Below are 7,597 nucleotides of genomic sequence, written 5' to 3' on the forward strand. Positions count from 1 at the left end.
TACTAGTAACAACAATCACCGACACGCTCTGTTACTTTCAGTTACTCGTTCTCGGAATCGTGCGTTCACACGTTTATTTATTGCTGTTTATATTCGTATCACGAGTAACGATAGAACAGACGAGTCCGCGAACAAAAGGAATTCAATCGTTATTGCTCGCGTGTTTTTCCTTTCTTTTCAATTAGACGTCGCAGAGGAATTGCATCAATTTTCTATAGTTTTTGTTTTGGAAAAAAAGATACGCAAATTCTATTCGAACACAATGCCATTCAAGTCATTCTCAAAACATTCGCGGTTATTGTCGCGATTACGTTCGTTTACGACATAAATCCTTCTTCTTTCATCGTTCGAGCTGTCTTTTACGAGCCCGCTCAGACATTCCTTAACCATCTTTAACCCTTAAGAGGGCAAGTGTTATACTTAATAGAATTTCTTAGATTATCGGAAATATCTAAAGCAAAAAAAAAAAATACACGTTAATTTATTATCGAGTTCTACTTTCGAAAGACGCTGACGCGGCGTCCAGGTCAATCCAACGAGAGCAGATAGTGTTTTCTAAGGGACGAGCTACGTCGTAAATTGTAAGAGAGAGAAAGTAAATAATAATGTAAAGTTTAAACGAATTTTGTCTTAATTGCACGTTTATCCAAGTTCTTCCTCTCGTAATAGCGTTTACACTCTCGACGATTCGTCTAAAAAATAAAAAAAATGTTTCTAAATCGCGACGGTGGAAATTAAGCGAACCAAAAAATAATAACAAACACAAACATAGAAGGATAGATTCTCTTAGACAACCTAGACGATGAAGGCAGTTTTTTGAATAATAAGCGTGCGCCTGTTTAAGGGTTAAAGATTACCCACAGCCACCGACAGAAGCCACAGGGGATGATGATACCGGTTTTACGGGAGCACGACACACGCTGTAGTTATTTTGCATCGTCGAAAATCTCATACAGAGGTAAATACACTATACACAGATACAGGAGGATCATTTATTACAAGGACACAGGCGGACGCGTCACATGTACACCGAGGACACAAGGTACATGGAGGATACGAAGGTACACACATGCTCTGATACAGACACACACACACAAACACACACACACACAAATATAGATCACACAGCGTGTGGAAGTGCACGCGTGAACGATACATACGCACAGCGAGCCCCCATGTACGTAATACATACCATGTAATTTGTTATCACGATTAGTGTTACGACCAAGGTATCCATGTACAGTAGATTGATAGGTAGACGGACGCTCGCGCGGTAAATCGCGAGGTAGCCGTAGTAGGTCGTAGCAAGATGCAATCTCGAGGCATGGCATAGTCCTTGGAACAGATGCAGTCGAATCAGTGAATTCGGAAGACCCTCTAAGGAGTCAAGATGTAAACATAAAACTACCAATGCTCAACTCGTGTCTCTGAAGCATATTACTCTGTATCTTTGAAAATAGAATGTGAGAGGGTAGTTAATACTCTATTCCAATAAATTCACCCTACACGGGTTAAATTGATCAGCTTGGTAGTTTGTAGCGTTAAGAGAAGTATCAAGTGTCATATCTCACAAACGATTGCATCTTATCCACCAACTATGCGACTCGAGATCGAGACCTCAGGTTGGGTCGTCCTTTGCCTTCGCTCTGCGAGCGCCAAACACAGTCGCTTCCCTCTGAACCGGAAGAGACCACGAACGGAGACGAGGCGAGGCGAAGGACGGAAGAGGGTTGAGCGCATGTCGCTCTCGATGGGTGGAGAAATATGTGACAGAGAGTGGAGGAAGGAGAAGGGAAAAATGGGAATGGAGGCGTGGACGAGCGGAGAAGAGGATTCGATAAACCGGAGCAACGAAGACGTCGCTGCGAGAGAATGCGTTAAATGTATAGAGAATTTTTTTCGTTTTTTGTCTCTCGACTCACAGTAGAGCGTAGATCGATTCCGTTTTTCGGCACTGAACGCGCCGAGGTCACAGTAAGGTTTAAACTCCAAATAAGAAAAAAAAAAATGAAAAATAAACGAACGATACAAGATTTACGATGATGATAACGTTGATGATAAAACGAAGATTGTACATTATTGTATTTACACGAAGCGAAGTACCTCTACTTTGTATTTGAACGAACGGGAATCAATCGAATGCCACCGCGGCGACGAAGAGATTTTCATTTCCGTTTCGTGTTCCACGTTGTATCCGCATCGTCGATTTTTCATCCCTTTCCAATGTTTTTGCGTTACCCTGTTAATGAATCGTTTCAAGTCGAACGTTTCGTTCTAGACTTGCAACTTTAATAGACGAGTAAGGACTAATTTGTAATTAACGAGGAGCGATGCGGATAACGTGAACCGTACGCAACACCGCAGACAAGGGATGTTTCTCGAAACAGCTGTCAGCCTTAACAGTATTCGCATCTTTACACTTACCTCTGTAGCTTTAAGAGAATGCATAGATGCTGTCAGCGCTGACGTTGATCCCCCATCCCTCGTAGCATCAAAATTAGTTTATAACAATGAAGGGGAGCGAGAGTAAGAAGAGTATAAAGAAATTTTAAAGCGCTGATTTTCTTTTTGTAGACAGAGAACGGATACGTGTGTACCGTGTTTAATATATTATTGATAAGCATGATTTCGATACACATATACATATATATATATATATATATACACATGCATACATATTCGTATGCAGGGTGTTTCACTATGTCTTGTTGCAAACCAACAAGTCTTTTTGTTAGCTAACGTTACGATAGTAAGAGGCCTTCGAGTTACATGAAAAGATTTATTCAATTGTGATATCGGTTGCAAAATGCGCCTGGCATTTTGTTTCTCCTATGTACTCTCGAGTCGAGGCAGAATATTTTGACCGCTCAAAGTCACTTGTCGACAACCCCTCCCAACTTGACTGTATCGTAAAAGCGTCGTATTTTTTTCCATATTCGCTATTATCTTAAAAATAAAATGAAGAGATAAATGCCTGTGCTTTTACTTTAACAATCGAGCTTCCCGCGATATACTTTCTTTCACTTGATTTGTACATAGAACTTGTGTCGTAACATTCAATAAACGCAACTTTTACAGAACGTTCACTGAGTTCCGAACGAAAGCAGGAACTTAACGAAGGAGATATAAAATTCAAAGATACATGAGATAGAAGAAACGGTATAATTTGCGTTCAAAAAGGGATGAGATACGATGATGGCTGACGTACGATGACCTTGAGCGGTCACGAATTAGCGAAAACTCTTTGCAACGGAGCTAACGAAACACCCAGGTATCCGTGTAAACTTTTTCCGGACTTACTACGTAACTATCGCAAGGGGTACCGCCCTCGAGTCGCGCGCGCAGTGTCTAAGAGCCGAGCACAAAAGAACAAGAATTACGCGTAGTACCTTTCGATTTCGCTTGTTCGATTTGCTTTTCTTTCTCGAGGCAACGGTGTACGTGAAACAAGGAGAGAGAGAGAGAGAGGGGGGTTTGTTATCCTTGGACGCTTCGCCGGACGAACGTACTAAAAGGAATAAAAGAGAGAGAGAGAGAGTTGCGCAAAACGCAACGTGAGTAAATGGTGAGTGTAAGAATGCGAGAGTGGAAGAAAGAGTGTGTGACATGATTGCGACTCGAGACCGTTAGGCCTATCGTAATTATCCACTTCGTTAAATGAAGAGATATACAAACGATTATAAATAGATATAAATATATAAATACAAAAGTTACACATGTATTATACATATATATATATATACGCATGCATATATGTATGGGACGAGCGCGGTGAGACCCTTTCTTAAGTAGCTCTTTAGACAGAGAGAATAGGGCGAAGAGAGAGTTGGGTGCGAGAAAAGGCCATTTTATTCGCGTGCGAATAATATCGTTATATTATTATTACTATTATTATAAATATTATATATTATATGATACGGGATCGAGCAATATTGTATTGTTACTTCGTCGTTACTATTTATCACCGCCTTCTCGTGGATTATACTTATGTACAGGGTGTTCCACTAGAAACAAACCTTTTCGACATCTTCGCTATTTTAAGCGGTAAAAAAAAAATAGGTTCCTCAGCAAAGGTTGTATAATTTCAATCCCTTAAATATTAGTTTCTAGATAAACGTACCTTAACACGTGTATACTCAGACTTTATTACGCTATCGAATTCTACTTTACGTTTAAAACGACCCAACCTAAAGTCCACCCGATGAATCCATACAACTCTTCCTAGCAACTCCTCTGTTGCTCGCAATAACGAAGACATCGAAGCAGCTTGTTTCTACCAAGACACTCTGTATATTATGTACTTATTTTAGATAGGTACTCCTTGTATCTTGAACGGGTAACTCATATGGCACCTATAAGAGGTCTATGTGGTACGCGTAATTTTAAATACCTATTCACAAATTGTATAGCCACGCAGATTCAAAGTATCTAGCTAGACGCGTAGAGGACACGTAGGTCGATAGAAGGAGTAGCCACGAAGAAAGGAAAAGGTCCACAGTGTGCGTGAATGAGAGAACGTGTGAACGGTAAGTGTTATTAGGACGAGTAATTAACTTGAGCGGTCTGTCGGGAAGGCAGGCGGCCAGATAAGGTAGAAAAATTGCTCGAGGATCAGGAGAAGTTGCATACCACGATTTCGAGGTTCCTTTATTGGCGCGTTTTTGTGATATTCAGTAATTTAACTTCCTAGTTCGGTCCATCGGTACAGCGCCGTGCGATGACCGCCTAGTAGCGGTGCGCTAATATTGTTATTCGCAAAAATATGCTCCTACTATGTATGTACATATAATATATTTGAATAGCTTACAGACCAGGAACCTATTTAAGGAATCTGTTAATTGTGTTGGTTTTTCAACCTCGTAGAAATATTCACGAGTTTGGCAAACAATGTGTTAAAGAACCAAACAAGCTAGAAACGAGTATCAGATTATTTAAACTGTTTCTGGATAGAGTACAATTTCCTGATTACATTCGTTTAACTTAGAATTACTTATCCAAACTTTAAAATTGATTAACCACTTCCAATGTGTTATGCATAGTGGGTGGATACTTTTAACTCGAAGCTCAACGCGCAGTGTGTATCGTATAGTTCGAACCCTGACATCGAGAGAGTCAAAGGTCGACTTGGTAGCGTGCAACTTCTCTTGAATCACGGAAGAGCAGGTCACATGCCTTCCAAAATAAACAACGTGCAACATTGTTCGCGATAAATAGAGCACGATCGCGAGGATTATAACACAATTGGGACCACCGTGCAGAAGTGCAAGGTGCAAACGACGAGGGGCGAGAAAATTCACCGCAAAAGTTGTACAATTCCGCCCCCCGGTCGCCTTCTAGTTACTCGAGGCGGAAACAGAGTCAAGGAGTCGCGGATATTGTAAAATAAGGAAGTAGAGCCGGAGCTGCGTGAGATAGAGAGAGAGAGAGAGATAGAGTTGGTACGCGAACAAAAATTGTAAAGTATCTGGTAAACCGGAAAACATTGATCGAACGAAATATATCAGCTTCTCTCTTTTTAGTATTGATGTATTGTCGCTAGATGTATTACAGAGACATAAGAAGTATTCTTCGGCAGTACCATTGTAACAAATGCCTGTGTATTTTACTTCTCGGCAAATAAACCATCAAGTATTGTACGATCTGCGTTCAACTGGTGTGGAACACGCCATTGTTTCATTTTGTTAAAGCGCGTATACTCTGAGCAAGCATTCTCTACTTGTATTTACATTTTTACACCTATACGAATCTTTTCTGGAGAACATTTGGTGGAAGAGACTCGAGTCACCGACGTTGGACAGATTCAAAGGCGAAAGTGGATCGATTCCAAGCTTCGTAATCTTCTGCTGATCCCTTCCTGCCCTCTGTGAAGACGTTGAGTGGCATTCTTCTTGGACACGGAGTGGAAAATGCTCGAGTGTCCTCGCGTCGAGACAAGGATAGACTTTGCTGAACAGGACGATGACAAATACTGCATTGTCTGTCACGATGAGTGTTTCGCGTCGACGGAGGGGGCAGAGGAGGAGGTAGAGGGATTGGCTGCGTCTGCAAGACTGATCGCCTCTGATCCTCGACGTTGGCGAGCAGACGATAAGAAGGTGGAACGTTCTTGGATCCAAGCCTCGCCAGAAGATTGTTGCGTCTCGTGTCCAGATTGGGCCAGACTCTAGGGCTGTGGATCCTCTTCGATGCTCTTCGAGCTTGAACGGTTTCTCTTCTGGCGAGGGTGTGCTGAAGAGTGCCACGAAATCTGTCGTAGACGTCTGTTGTGCTCAATAGTCTTCTGGAACGGTTCGAGGAGTGCTCGCTGCTGGAGTCATCCGCTCCACCGCTTTCTCTGTGCTGTGTGGCGCGGTCGTGGGACTCCCAGATCTTGTCAAACTTCTCCAGGACCTTTATGCGCCTACCAGAGTTCTGATTGTAGATTGTTTTTTGCTTGGAGTTGGTATCAGCGTTAATCTTTGCTCTGGACCGTCGTGGCGATACGTCACGAGGAGGCCTGTTATTTTCATCTTCCATCTCGAGGTTTGCTACGAACGGAGGAAGTGGCGGAGGAGGTGGTAAGTCTATGATCAAGGTATTGTCCTGTAGAAAGGGATTCGAGTCGCCATCTGGCTTCAGGACGATTGCAGACCTCATCCATTGGCTCGAGAGAAGTCTCTTGGTTGCAGTTTGCTCCGACTCCTCGTCTTCCTCGTCTTTCTCGTCTTCGTCTTCCGATTGATAAGCACGCCTCTTCGTACTCCGCTTGGTGGTCCACAAAGAAGATCTGACGAGAGGAAGGCTCTTCGATTTAGCAGAATGGATTTTCGAGCGTATCTTATTCAACACTTTTGCGCTGGTACTCTTAATCATATTGTGACGTTTACTAGAAATTGTTTCTCTTTTTTCGTGAACAGTTTCTAAAGTGGAAGAGGAAGATGGTGGACGTGACTTTCGAGTCGATCGTCGTTTTCTCAGTCGAGATTGTTTGCTTGCTTTTGGTTGTGTCAGAGATACATTGAATATTTCTTCTGGTTTATAAAAGATCCAGACATGGTAACGAGTCTTTCTAGGACTTATGAATAATTCGTTGGCATGAGCAGTCTGCAGCAAACGAGCCAGGAGGGACAAGACTACCTGAAAACCAGAGGACCCTTTGAATATGCTTTCTGCGATTCGAGAGTTAATTAATTAATTTCGATAATTACTTGATAGACTGATAAAAGAGCCAGATACCCTGCGAGGAATATTCTAACAGTCCTGCCTCGACTTACAATCCCTGATCGACAGCCACGGGTGGAGATAGTCAGGTGCTTGGGATTGTAATCGTATGCTGCATTGCGGTTTAGAATGTCATAGTGAACGCAGGGTTTGGGAATGTCGTTGGCGCAACAGGAAAAAGGAACGTCTATCGGAGTCGAGGACTCTTCCTCTCCATCTTCTTGCACTGGTCTTTAACGCGCAATCAAATGGTACAAGTACATATGAGGCAACCACTGTATTAAGAGAGAAGAAGTACAGATGATCTTTGAAACCCTATCTTGTTCAAGTCCAAGTAAGAGTATACTGCGTTAATAGTAAATGATATCTGAGGCAAAGGAATAGTAGGTCAGTGGTG

The sequence above is a fragment of the Hylaeus volcanicus genome, chromosome 7, assembly GCF_026283585.1.
Source record: "Hylaeus volcanicus isolate JK05 chromosome 7, UHH_iyHylVolc1.0_haploid, whole genome shotgun sequence".
Classification (NCBI taxonomy): Eukaryota; Metazoa; Arthropoda; class Insecta; order Hymenoptera; family Colletidae; genus Hylaeus; species Hylaeus volcanicus.